The sequence below is a fragment of the Pelecanus crispus genome, chromosome 5, assembly GCF_030463565.1.
Source record: "Pelecanus crispus isolate bPelCri1 chromosome 5, bPelCri1.pri, whole genome shotgun sequence".
In the NCBI taxonomy this organism is placed as follows: Eukaryota; Metazoa; Chordata; class Aves; order Pelecaniformes; family Pelecanidae; genus Pelecanus; species Pelecanus crispus.
The window spans coordinates 47,093,930-47,108,382 of NC_134647.1; positions in this window are offsets into that span (position 1 = coordinate 47,093,930).

The window sequence follows — 14,453 nt, forward strand, 5'->3', positions numbered from 1 at the left end:
GTGCTGGCGCTATTGCTGTGGGAGAACGAGCCGGACGTTTGCGGTGTCGGAGCAGGGCTCTGCCGATCGCACCCAGCGGCGCCCCGTCCTCGCTTAACTCTGAACGCTGCCAACACTTTCTCTCACGATCGGCAGAGCCCTGCTGCGACACTGCAAACCTCCGGCGACTTCTCCCACAGCACAGGTAAAAGCCCTTGCTGTTCTTGGGCTTTGCTTGCCACTTCATTTACAGCCAAATACACCCTGGGGCTGCGAGCTTGCCCAGCTCCTAGAACTGCCAGCACTCTGTCTCACTGGCACCATCGGCAGAGCCCTGCTCCAACGCTGCAACCGTCCAGCGCTTTCTCCCACAGCCCAGGTGCCCGATTTGAAAGCTCTTGCTGCTCCTCACCATCCCGTGGCAGCGCTGTCACACAACTAAGGCAGTAGAACAAGCGGTGGGAGCGACTGCCCGACGTTTTCACTTTGGGAGCTAGTCTGTGCCGAGAGTGAGAGTGAGCCTGAGAACGTGTATTGTGAGTGCTGGGAGGCAAGGCAAGGACAGATGCCCAGTGTGTGTCCCACACACACACAGAGACACACACAGACAGAGGTGAATGGCACTTGCTTTTCCTCCACGCGCTCTGAATACGCAGTCTCAGGCTCACTCACACTCTCGCCACAGATCGCCTCCCAACACTCTCTCTCACGATCGGCAGAGCCCTGCTGCGACACTGCAAACCTCCGGCGACTTCTGCCACAGCACAGGTAAAAGCCCTTGCTGTTCTTGGGCTTTGCTTGCCACTTCATTTACAGCCAAATACACCCTGGGGCTGCGAGCTTGCCCAGCTCCTAGAACTGCCAGCACTCTGTCTCACTGGCACCATCGGCTGAGCCCTGCTCCAACGCTGCAACCGTCCAGCGCTTTCTCCCACAGCCCAGGTGCCCGATTTGAAAGCTCTTGCTGCTCCTCACCGTCCCGTGGCAGCGCTGTCACACAACTAAGGCAGTAGAACAAGCGGTGGGAGCGACTGCCCGACGTTTTCACTTTGGGAGCTAGTCTGTGCCGAGAGTGAGAGTGAGCTTGAGAACGTGTATTGGGAGTGCTGGGAGGCAAGGCAAAGGCAGATGCCCAGTGTGTGTCACACACACACACAGAGACACACACAGACAGAGGTGAATGGCACTTGCTTTTCCTCCACGCGCTCTGAATACGCAGTCTCAGGCTCACTCTCACTCTCAGCACAGATCGCTTCCCACAGGGCAAATGTCCTGCCATTTTGCCCACAGCCAAGGGGACAGCACAGAAAGCTGCTGCTCCTCACCTTCCCTCACCACCGCTTTCGCAGCCAAGCACACACTGCACCTGCGTGCTTGCCCAGCTCCGAACCCTGCCAGCACTCTCGCTCACTGCCCCGACCGGCAGAGCCCTGCTGCGACACTGCAAACCTCCGGCGACTTCTCTCACAGCACAGGTAAAAGCCCTTGCTGTTCTTGGGCTTTGCTTGCCACTTCATTTACACCCAAAATACACCCTGGGGCTGCGAGCTTGCCCAGCTCCTAGAACTGCCAGCACTCTGTCTCACTGGCACCATCGGCAGAGCCCTGCTCCAACGCTGCAACCGTCCAGCGCTTTCTCCCACAGCCCAGGTGCCCGATTTGAAAGCTCTTGCTGCTCCTCACCGTCCCGTGGCAGCGCTGTCACACAACTAAGGCAGTAGAACAAGCGGTGGGAGCGACTGCCCGACGTTTTCACTTTGGGAGCTAGTCTGTGCCGAGAGTGAGAGTGAGCCTGAGAACGTGTATTGGGAGTGCTGGGAGGCAAGGCAAAGGCAGATGCCCAGTGTGTGTCCCACACACACACAGAGACACACACAGACAGAGGTGAATGGCACTTGCTTTTCCTCCACGCGCTCTGAATACGCAGTCTCAGGCTCACTCTCACTCTCGCCACAGATCGCCTCCCACAGTGCAAACGTCCTGCCATTTTGCCCACAAGCCAAGGGGACAGCACAGAAAGCTGCAGCTCCTCCAGTGCCTGGAGGAAAGGCAAGTGCAGTCACCATTGTGTGTTCCGCTGCGAAAGCGCTGGCGTGGCAAGGTGAGGAGCACCAAGAACTTTCCGTGCTGGCACTATTGCTGTGGGAGAACGAGCCGGACGTTTGCGGTGTCGGAGCAGGGCTCTGCCGATCGCACCCAGCGGCGCTCCGTCCTCGCTTAACTCCGAACGCTGCCAACACTCTCTCTCACGATCGGCAGAGCCCTGCTGCGACACTGCAAACGTCCGGCAAGTTCTCCCACAGCGAAGCTACCAGCACGGAAAGCTCTCGCTCTTCCTCACCTTCCTTTGCCAGAGCTTTCATAGGGCGACACACACCCCCCCAGAGGTGAACGGCACTTGCTTTTCCTCCACGCGCTCTGAATACGCAGTCTCAGGCTCACTCTCACTCTCGGCACAGATCGCTTCCCACAGGGCAAACGTCCTGCCATTTTGCCCACAGCCAAGGGGACAGCACAGAAAGCTGCTGCTCCTCACCTTCCCTCACCACCGCTTTCGCAGCCAAGCACACACTGCACCTGCGTGCTTGCCCAGCTCCGAACCCTGCCAGCACTCTCTCTCACTGCCCCGACAGGCAGAGCCCTGCTGCGACACTGCAAACCTCCGGCGACTTCTCCCACAGCACAGGTAAAAGCCCTTGCTGTTCTTGGGCTTTGCTTGCCACTTCATTTACACCCAAAATACACCCTGGGGCTGCGAGCTTGCCCAGCTCCTAGAACTGCCAGCACTCTGTCTCACTGGCACCATCGGCAGAGCCCTGCTCCAACGCTGCAACCGTCCAGCGCTTTCTCCCACAGCCCAGGTGCCCGATTTGAAAGCTCTTGCTGCTCCTCACCGTCCCGTGGCAGCGCTGTCACACAACTAAGGCAGTAGAACAAGCGGTGGGAGCGACTGCCCGACGTTTTCACTTTGGGAGCTAGTCTGTGCCGAGAGTGAGAGTGAGCTTGAGAACGTGTATTGGGAGTGCTGGGAGGCAAGGCAAGGACAGATGCCCAGTGTGTGTCACACACACACACAGAGACACACACAGACAGAGGTGAATGGCACTTGCTTTTCCTCCACGCGCTCTGAATACGCAGTCTCAGGCTCACTCTCACTCTCAGCACAGATCGCTTCCCACAGGGCAAATGTCCTGCCATTTTGCCCACAGCCAAGGGGACAGCACAGAAAGCTGCTGCTCCTCACCTTCCCTCACCACCGCTTTCGCAGCCAAGCACACACTGCACCTGCGTGCTTGCCCAGCTCCGAACCCTGCCAGCACTCTCGCTCACTGCCCCGACCGGCAGAGCCCTGCTGCGACACTGCAAACCTCCGGCGACTTCTCCCACAGCACAGGTAAAAGCCCTTGCTCTTCTTGGGCTTTGCTTGCCACTTCATTTACACCCAAAATACACCCTGGGGCTGCGAGCTTGCCCAGCTCCTAGAACTGCCAGCACTCTGTCTCACTGGCACCATCGGCAGAGCCCTGCTCCAACGCTGCAACCGTCCAGCGCTTTCTCCCACAGCCCAGGTGCCCGATTTGAAAGCTCTTGCTGCTCCTCACCGTCCCGTGGCAGCGCTGTCACACAACTAAGGCAGTAGAACAAGCGGTGGGAGCGACTGCCCGACGTTTTCACTTTGGGAGCTAGTCTGTGCCGAGAGTGAGAGTGAGCCTGAGAACGTGTATTGGGAGTGCTGGGAGGCAAGGCAAAGGCAGATGCCCAGTGTGTGTCCCACACACACACAGAGACACACACAGACAGAGGTGAATGGCACTTGCTTTTCCTCCACGCGCTCTGAATACGCAGTCTCAGGCTCACTCTCACTCTCGCCACAGATCGCCTCCCACAGTGCAAACGTCCTGCCATTTTGCCCACAAGCCAAGGGGACAGCACAGAAAGCTGCAGCTCCTCCAGTGCCTGGAGGAAAGGCAAGTGCAGTCACCATTGTGTGTTCCGCTGCGAAAGCGCTGGCGTGGCAAGGTGAGGAGCACCAAGAACTTTCCGTGCTGGCACTATTGCTGTGGGAGAACGAGCCGGACGTTTGCGGTGTCGGAGCAGGGCTCTGCCGATCGCACCCAGCGGCGCTCCGTCCTCGCTTAACTCCGAACGCTGCCAACACTCTCTCTCACGATCGGCAGAGCCCTGCTGCGACACTGCAAACGTCCGGCAAGTTCTCCCACAGCGAAGCTACCAGCACGGAAAGCTCTCGCTCTTCCTCACCTTCCTTTGCCAGAGCTTTCATAGGGCGACACACACCCCCCCAGAGGTGAACGGCACTTGCTTTTCCTCCACGCGCTCTGAATACGCAGTCTCAGGCTCACTCTCACTCTCGGCACAGATCGCTTCCCACAGGGCAAACGTCCTGCCATTTTGCCCACAGCCAAGGGGACAGCACAGAAAGCTGCTGCTCCTCACCTTCCCTCACCACCGCTTTCGCAGCCAAGCACACACTGCACCTGCGTGCTTGCCCAGCTCCGAACCCTGCCAGCACTCTCTCTCACTGCCCCGACAGGCAGAGCCCTGCTGCGACACTGCAAACCTCCGGCGACTTCTCCCACAGCACAGGTAAAAGCCCTTGCTGTTCTTGGGCTTTGCTTGCCACTTCATTTACACCCAAAATACACCCTGGGGCTGCGAGCTTGCCCAGCTCCTAGAACTGCCAGCACTCTGTCTCACTGGCACCATCGGCAGAGCCCTGCTCCAACGCTGCAACCGTCCAGCGCTTTCTCCCACAGCCCAGGTGCCCGATTTGAAAGCTCTTGCTGCTCCTCACCGTCCCGTGGCAGCGCTGTCACACAACTAAGGCAGTAGAACAAGCGGTGGGAGCGACTGCCCGACGTTTTCACTTTGGGAGCTAGTCTGTGCCGAGAGTGAGAGTGAGCTTGAGAACGTGTATTGGGAGTGCTGGGAGGCAAGGCAAGGACAGATGCCCAGTGTGTGTCACACACACACACAGAGACACACACAGACAGAGGTGAATGGCACTTGCTTTTCCTCCACGCGCTCTGAATACGCAGTCTCAGGCTCACTCTCACTCTCAGCACAGATCGCTTCCCACAGGGCAAATGTCCTGCCATTTTGCCCACAGCCAAGGGGACAGCACAGAAAGCTGCTGCTCCTCACCTTCCCTCACCACCGCTTTCGCAGCCAAGCACACACTGCACCTGCGTGCTTGCCCAGCTCCGAACCCTGCCAGCACTCTCGCTCACTGCCCCGACCGGCAGAGCCCTGCTGCGACACTGCAAACCTCCGGCGACTTCTCCCACAGCACAGGTAAAAGCCCTTGCTGTTCTTGGGCTTTGCTTGCCACTTCATTTACACCCAAAATACACCCTGGGGCTGCGAGCTTGCCCAGCTCCTAGAACTGCCAGCACTCTGTCTCACTGGCACCATCGGCAGAGCCCTGCTCCAACGCTGCAACCGTCCAGCGCTTTCTCCCACAGCCCAGGTGCCCGATTTGAAAGCTCTTGCTGCTCCTCACCGTCCCGTGGCAGCGCTGTCACACAACTAAGGCAGTAGAACAAGCGGTGGGAGCGACTGCCCGACGTTTTCACTTTGGGAGCTAGTCTGTGCCGAGAGTGAGAGTGAGCCTGAGAACGTGTATTGGGAGTGCTGGGAGGCAAGGCAAAGGCAGATGCCCAGTGTGTGTCCCACACACACACAGAGACACACACAGACAGAGGTGAATGGCACTTGCTTTTCCTCCACGCGCTCTGAATACGCAGTCTCAGGCTCACTCTCACTCTCGCCACAGATCGCCTCCCACAGTGCAAACGTCCTGCCATTTTGCCCACAAGCCAAGGGGACAGCACAGAAAGCTGCAGCTCCTCCAGTGCCTGGAGGAAAGGCAAGTGCAGTCACCATTGTGTGTTCCGCTGCGAAAGCGCTGGCGCGGCAAGGTGAGGAGCACCAAGAACTTTCCGTGCTGGCACTATTGCTGTGGGAGAACGAGCCGGACGTTTGCGGTGTCGGAGCAGGGCTCTGCCGATCGCACCCAGCGGCGCTCCGTCCTCGCTTAACTCCGAACGCTGCCAACACTCTCTCTCACGATCGGCAGAGCCCTGCTGCGACACTGCAAACGTCCGGCAAGTTCTCCCACAGCGAAGCTACCAGCACGGAAAGCTCTCGCTCTTCCTCACCTTCCTTTGCCAGAGCTTTCATAGGGCGACACACACCCCCCCAGAGGTGAACGGCACTTGCTTTTCCTCCACGCGCTCTGAATACGCAGTCTCAGGCTCACTCTCACTCTCGGCACAGATCGCTTCCCACAGGGCAAACGTCCTGCCATTTTGCCCACAGCCAAGGGGACAGCACAGAAAGCTGCTGCTCCTCACCTTCCCTCACCACCGCTTTCGCAGCCAAGCACACACTGCACCTGCGTGCTTGCCCAGCTCCGAACCCTGCCAGCACTCTCTCTCACTGCCCCGACAGGCAGAGCCCTGCTGCGACACTGCAAACCTCCGGCGACTTCTCCCACAGCACAGGTAAAAGCCCTTGCTGTTCTTGGGCTTTGCTTGCCACTTCATTTACACCCAAAATACACCCTGGGGCTGCGAGCTTGCCCAGCTCCTAGAACTGCCAGCACTCTGTCTCACTGGCACCATCGGCAGAGCCCTGCTCCAACGCTGCAACCGTCCAGCGCTTTCTCCCACAGCCCAGGTGCCCGATTTGAAAGCTCTTGCTGCTCCTCACCGTCCCGTGGCAGCGCTGTCACACAACTAAGGCAGTAGAACAAGCGGTGGGAGCGACTGCCCGACGTTTTCACTTTGGGAGCTAGTCTGTGCCGAGAGTGAGAGTGAGCTTGAGAACGTGTATTGGGAGTGCTGGGAGGCAAGGCAAGGACAGATGCCCAGTGTGTGTCACACACACACACAGAGACACACACAGACAGAGGTGAATGGCACTTGCTTTTCCTCCACGCGCTCTGAATACGCAGTCTCAGGCTCACTCTCACTCTCGCCACAGATCGCCTCCCACAGTGCAAACGTCCTGCCATTTTGCCCACAAGCCAAGGGGACAGCACAGAAAGCTGCAGCTCCTCCAGTGCCTGGAGGAAAGGCAAGTGCAGTCACCATTGTGTGTTCCGCTGCGAAAGCGCTGGCGCGGCAAGGTGAGGAGCACCAAGAACTTTCCGTGCTGGCGCTATTGCTGTGGGAGAACGAGCCGGACGTTTGCGGTGTCGGAGCAGGGCTCTGCCGATCGCACCCAGCGGCGCCCCGTCCTCGCTTAACTCTGAACGCTGCCAACACTTTCTCTCACGATCGGCAGAGCCCTGCTGCGACACTGCAAACCTCCGGCGACTTCTCCCACAGCACAGGTAAAAGCCCTTGCTGTTCTTGGGCTTTGCTTGCCACTTCATTTACAGCCAAATACACCCTGGGGCTGCGAGCTTGCCCAGCTCCTAGAACTGCCAGCACTCTGTCTCACTGGCACCATCGGCAGAGCCCTGCTCCAACGCTGCAACCGTCCAGCGCTTTCTCCCACAGCCCAGGTGCCCGATTTGAAAGCTCTTGCTGCTCCTCACCATCCCGTGGCAGCGCTGTCACACAACTAAGGCAGTAGAACAAGCGGTGGGAGCGACTGCCCGACGTTTTCACTTTGGGAGCTAGTCTGTGCCGAGAGTGAGAGTGAGCCTGAGAACGTGTATTGGGAGTGCTGGGAGGCAAGGCAAAGGCAGATGCCCAGTGTGTGTCCCACACACACACAGAGACACACACAGACAGAGGTGAATGGCACTTGCTTTTCCTCCACGCGCTCTGAATACGCAGTCTCAGGCTCACTCACACTCTCGCCACAGATCGCCTCCCAACACTCTCTCTCACGATCGGCAGAGCCCTGCTGCGACACTGCAAACCTCCGGCGACTTCTGCCACAGCACAGGTAAAAGCCCTTGCTGTTCTTGGGCTTTGCTTGCCACTTCATTTACAGCCAAATACACCCTGGGGCTGCGAGCTTGCCCAGCTCCTAGAACTGCCAGCACTCTGTCTCACTGGCACCATCGGCAGAGACCTGCTCCAACGCTGCAACCGTCCAGCGCTTTCTCCCACAGCCCAGGTGCCCGATTTGAAAGCTCTTGCTGCTCCTCACCGTCCCGTGGCAGCGCTGTCACACAACTAAGGCAGTAGAACAAGCGGTGGGAGCGACTGCCCGACGTTTTCACTTTGGGAGCTAGTCTGTGCCGAGAGTGAGAGTGAGCTTGAGAACGTGTATTGGGAGTGCTGGGAGGCAAGGCAAGGACAGATGCCCAGTGTGTGTCACACACACACACAGAGACACACACAGACAGAGGTGAATGGCACTTGCTTTTCCTCCACGCGCTCTGAATACGCAGTCTCAGGCTCACTCTCACTCTCAGCACAGATCGCTTCCCACAGGGCAAATGTCCTGCCATTTTGCCCACAGCCAAGGGGACAGCACAGAAAGCTGCTGCTCCTCACCTTCCCTCACCACCGCTTTCGCAGCCAAGCACACACTGCACCTGCGTGCTTGCCCAGCTCCGAACCCTGCCAGCACTCTCGCTCACTGCCCCGACCGGCAGAGCCCTGCTGCGACACTGCAAACCTCCGGCGACTTCTCCCACAGCACAGGTAAAAGCCCTTGCTCTTCTTGGGCTTTGCTTGCCACTTCATTTACACCCAAAATACACCCTGGGGCTGCGAGCTTGCCCAGCTCCTAGAACTGCCAGCACTCTGTCTCACTGGCACCATCGGCAGAGCCCTGCTCCAACGCTGCAACCGTCCAGCGCTTTCTCCCACAGCCCAGGTGCCCGATTTGAAAGCTCTTGCTGCTCCTCACCGTCCCGTGGCAGCGCTGTCACACAACTAAGGCAGTAGAACAAGCGGTGGGAGCGACTGCCCGACGTTTTCACTTTGGGAGCTAGTCTGTGCCGAGAGTGAGAGTGAGCCTGAGAACGTGTATTGGGAGTGCTGGGAGGCAAGGCAAAGGCAGATGCCCAGTGTGTGTCCCACACACACACAGAGACACACACAGACAGAGGTGAATGGCACTTGCTTTTCCTCCACGCGCTCTGAATACGCAGTCTCAGGCTCACTCTCACTCTCGCCACAGATCGCCTCCCACAGTGCAAACGTCCTGCCATTTTGCCCACAAGCCAAGGGGACAGCACAGAAAGCTGCAGCTCCTCCAGTGCCTGGAGGAAAGGCAAGTGCAGTCACCATTGTGTGTTCCGCTGCGAAAGCGCTGGCGTGGCAAGGTGAGGAGCACCAAGAACTTTCCGTGCTGGCACTATTGCTGTGGGAGAACGAGCCGGACGTTTGCGGTGTCGGAGCAGGGCTCTGCCGATCGCACCCAGCGGCGCTCCGTCCTCGCTTAACTCCGAACGCTGCCAACACTCTCTCTCACGATCGGCAGAGCCCTGCTGCGACACTGCAAACGTCCGGCAAGTTCTCCCACAGCGAAGCTACCAGCACGGAAAGCTCTCGCTCTTCCTCACCTTCCTTTGCCAGAGCTTTCATAGGGCGACACACACCCCCCCAGAGGTGAACGGCACTTGCTTTTCCTCCACGCGCTCTGAATACGCAGTCTCAGGCTCACTCTCACTCTCGGCACAGATCGCTTCCCACAGGGCAAACGTCCTGCCATTTTGCCCACAGCCAAGGGGACAGCACAGAAAGCTGCTGCTCCTCACCTTCCCTCACCACCGCTTTCGCAGCCAAGCACACACTGCACCTGCGTGCTTGCCCAGCTCCGAACCCTGCCAGCACTCTCTCTCACTGCCCCGACCGGCAGAGCCCTGCTGCGACACTGCAAACCTCCGGCGACTTCTCCCACAGCACAGGTAAAAGCCCTTGCTGTTCTTGGGCTTTGCTTGCCACTTCATTTACACCCAAAATACACCCTGGGGCTGCGAGCTTGCCCAGCTCCTAGAACTGCCAGCACTCTGTCTCACTGGCACCATCGGCAGAGCCCTGCTCCAACGCTGCAACCGTCCAGCGCTTTCTCCCACAGCCCAGGTGCCCGATTTGAAAGCTCTTGCTGCTCCTCACCGTCCCGTGGCAGCGCTGTCACACAACTAAGGCAGTAGAACAAGCGGTGGGAGCGACTGCCCGACGTTTTCACTTTGGGAGCTAGTCTGTGCCGAGAGTGAGAGTGAGCTTGAGAACGTGTATTGGGAGTGCTGGGAGGCAAGGCAAGGACAGATGCCCAGTGTGTGTCACACACACACACAGAGACACACACAGACAGAGGTGAATGGCACTTGCTTTTCCTCCACGCGCTCTGAATACGCAGTCTCAGGCTCACTCTCACTCTCAGCACAGATCGCTTCCCACAGGGCAAATGTCCTGCCATTTTGCCCACAGCCAAGGGGACAGCACAGAAAGCTGCTGCTCCTCACCTTCCCTCACCACCGCTTTCGCAGCCAAGCACACACTGCACCTGCGTGCTTGCCCAGCTCCGAACCCTGCCAGCACTCTCGCTCACTGCCCCGACCGGCAGAGCCCTGCTGCGACACTGCAAACCTCCGGCGACTTCTCCCACAGCACAGGTAAAAGCCCTTGCTGTTCTTGGGCTTTGCTTGCCACTTCATTTACACCCAAAATACACCCTGGGGCTGCGAGCTTGCCCAGCTCCTAGAACTGCCAGCACTCTGTCTCACTGGCACCATCGGCAGAGCCCTGCTCCAACGCTGCAACCGTCCAGCGCTTTCTCCCACAGCCCAGGTGCCCGATTTGAAAGCTCTTGCTGCTCCTCACCGTCCCGTGGCAGCGCTGTCACACAACTAAGGCAGTAGAACAAGCGGTGGGAGCGACTGCCCGACGTTTTCACTTTGGGAGCTAGTCTGTGCCGAGAGTGAGAGTGAGCCTGAGAACGTGTATTGGGAGTGCTGGGAGGCAAGGCAAAGGCAGATGCCCAGTGTGTGTCCCACACACACACAGAGACACACACAGACAGAGGTGAATGGCACTTGCTTTTCCTCCACGCGCTCTGAATACGCAGTCTCAGGCTCACTCTCACTCTCGCCACAGATCGCCTCCCACAGTGCAAACGTCCTGCCATTTTGCCCACAAGCCAAGGGGACAGCACAGAAAGCTGCAGCTCCTCCAGTGCCTGGAGGAAAGGCAAGTGCAGTCACCATTGTGTGTTCCGCTGCGAAAGCGCTGGCGCGGCAAGGTGAGGAGCACCAAGAACTTTCCGTGCTGGCACTATTGCTGTGGGAGAACGAGCCGGACGTTTGCGGTGTCGGAGCAGGGCTCTGCCGATCGCACCCAGCGGCGCTCCGTCCTCGCTTAACTCCGAACGCTGCCAACACTCTCTCTCACGATCGGCAGAGCCCTGCTGCGACACTGCAAACGTCCGGCAAGTTCTCCCACAGCGAAGCTACCAGCACGGAAAGCTCTCGCTCTTCCTCACCTTCCTTTGCCAGAGCTTTCATAGGGCGACACACACCCCCCCAGAGGTGAACGGCACTTGCTTTTCCTCCACGCGCTCTGAATACGCAGTCTCAGGCTCACTCTCACTCTCGGCACAGATCGCTTCCCACAGGGCAAACGTCCTGCCATTTTGCCCACAGCCAAGGGGACAGCACAGAAAGCTGCTGCTCCTCACCTTCCCTCACCACCGCTTTCGCAGCCAAGCACACACTGCACCTGCGTGCTTGCCCAGCTCCGAACCCTGCCAGCACTCTCTCTCACTGCCCCGACAGGCAGAGCCCTGCTGCGACACTGCAAACCTCCGGCGACTTCTCCCACAGCACAGGTAAAAGCCCTTGCTGTTCTTGGGCTTTGCTTGCCACTTCATTTACACCCAAAATACACCCTGGGGCTGCGAGCTTGCCCAGCTCCTAGAACTGCCAGCACTCTGTCTCACTGGCACCATCGGCAGAGCCCTGCTCCAACGCTGCAACCGTCCAGCGCTTTCTCCCACAGCCCAGGTGCCCGATTTGAAAGCTCTTGCTGCTCCTCACCGTCCCGTGGCAGCGCTGTCACACAACTAAGGCAGTAGAACAAGCGGTGGGAGCGACTGCCCGACGTTTTCACTTTGGGAGCTAGTCTGTGCCGAGAGTGAGAGTGAGCTTGAGAACGTGTATTGGGAGTGCTGGGAGGCAAGGCAAGGACAGATGCCCAGTGTGTGTCACACACACACACAGAGACACACACAGACAGAGGTGAATGGCACTTGCTTTTCCTCCACGCGCTCTGAATACGCAGTCTCAGGCTCACTCTCACTCTCAGCACAGATCGCTTCCCACAGGGCAAATGTCCTGCCATTTTGCCCACAGCCAAGGGGACAGCACAGAAAGCTGCTGCTCCTCACCTTCCCTCACCACCGCTTTCGCAGCCAAGCACACACTGCACCTGCGTGCTTGCCCAGCTCCGAACCCTGCCAGCACTCTCGCTCACTGCCCCGACCGGCAGAGCCCTGCTGCGACACTGCAAACCTCCGGCGACTTCTCCCACAGCACAGGTAAAAGCCCTTGCTGTTCTTGGGCTTTGCTTGCCACTTCATTTACACCCAAAATACACCCTGGGGCTGCGAGCTTGCCCAGCTCCTAGAACTGCCAGCACTCTGTCTCACTGGCACCATCGGCAGAGCCCTGCTCCAACGCTGCAACCGTCCAGCGCTTTCTCCCACAGCCCAGGTGCCCGATTTGAAAGCTCTTGCTGCTCCTCACCGTCCCGTGGCAGCGCTGTCACACAACTAAGGCAGTAGAACAAGCGGTGGGAGCGACTGCCCGACGTTTTCACTTTGGGAGCTAGTCTGTGCCGAGAGTGAGAGTGAGCCTGAGAACGTGTATTGGGAGTGCTGGGAGGCAAGGCAAAGGCAGATGCCCAGTGTGTGTCCCACACACACACAGAGACACACACAGACAGAGGTGAATGGCACTTGCTTTTCCTCCACGCGCTCTGAATACGCAGTCTCAGGCTCACTCTCACTCTCGCCACAGATCGCCTCCCACAGTGCAAACGTCCTGCCATTTTGCCCACAAGCCAAGGGGACAGCACAGAAAGCTGCAGCTCCTCCAGTGCCTGGAGGAAAGGCAAGTGCAGTCACCATTGTGTGTTCCGCTGCGAAAGCGCTGGCGCGGCAAGGTGAGGAGCACCAAGAACTTTCCGTGCTGGCACTATTGCTGTGGGAGAACGAGCCGGACGTTTGCGGTGTCGGAGCAGGGCTCTGCCGATCGCACCCAGCGGCGCTCCGTCCTCGCTTAACTCCGAACGCTGCCAACACTCTCTCTCACGATCGGCAGAGCCCTGCTGCGACACTGCAAACGTCCGGCAAGTTCTCCCACAGCGAAGCTACCAGCACGGAAAGCTCTCGCTCTTCCTCACCTTCCTTTGCCAGAGCTTTCATAGGGCGACACACACCCCCCCAGAGGTGAACGGCACTTGCTTTTCCTCCACGCGCTCTGAATACGCAGTCTCAGGCTCACTCTCACTCTCGGCACAGATCGCTTCCCACAGGGCAAACGTCCTGCCATTTTGCCCACAGCCAAGGGGACAGCACAGAAAGCTGCTGCTCCTCACCTTCCCTCACCACCGCTTTCGCAGCCAAGCACACACTGCACCTGCGTGCTTGCCCAGCTCCGAACCCTGCCAGCACTCTCTCTCACTGCCCCGACAGGCAGAGCCCTGCTGCGACACTGCAAACCTCCGGCGACTTCTCCCACAGCACAGGTAAAAGCCCTTGCTGTTCTTGGGCTTTGCTTGCCACTTCATTTACACCCAAAATACACCCTGGGGCTGCGAGCTTGCCCAGCTCCTAGAACTGCCAGCACTCTGTCTCACTGGCACCATCGGCAGAGCCCTGCTCCAACGCTGCAACCGTCCAGCGCTTTCTCCCACAGCCCAGGTGCCCGATTTGAAAGCTCTTGCTGCTCCTCACCGTCCCGTGGCAGCGCTGTCACACAACTAAGGCAGTAGAACAAGCGGTGGGAGCGACTGCCCGACGTTTTCACTTTGGGAGCTAGTCTGTGCCGAGAGTGAGAGTGAGCTTGAGAACGTGTATTGGGAGTGCTGGGAGGCAAGGCAAGGACAGATGCCCAGTGTGTGTCACACACACACACAGAGACACACACAGACAGAGGTGAATGGCACTTGCTTTTCCTCCACGCGCTCTGAATACGCAGTCTCAGGCTCACTCTCACTCTCGCCACAGATCGCCTCCCACAGTGCAAACGTCCTGCCATTTTGCCCACAAGCCAAGGGGACAGCACAGAAAGCTGCAGCTCCTCCAGTGCCTGGAGGAAAGGCAAGTGCAGTCACCATTGTGTGTTCCGCTGCGAAAGCGCTGGCGCGGCAAGGTGAGGAGCACCAAGAACTTTCCGTGCTGGCGCTATTGCTGTGGGAGAACGAGCCGGACGTTTGCGGTGTCGGAGCAGGGCTCTGCCGATCGCACCCAGCGGCGCCCCGTCCTCGCTTAACTCTGAACGCTGCCAACACTTTCTCTCACGATCGGCAGAGCCCTGCTGCGAC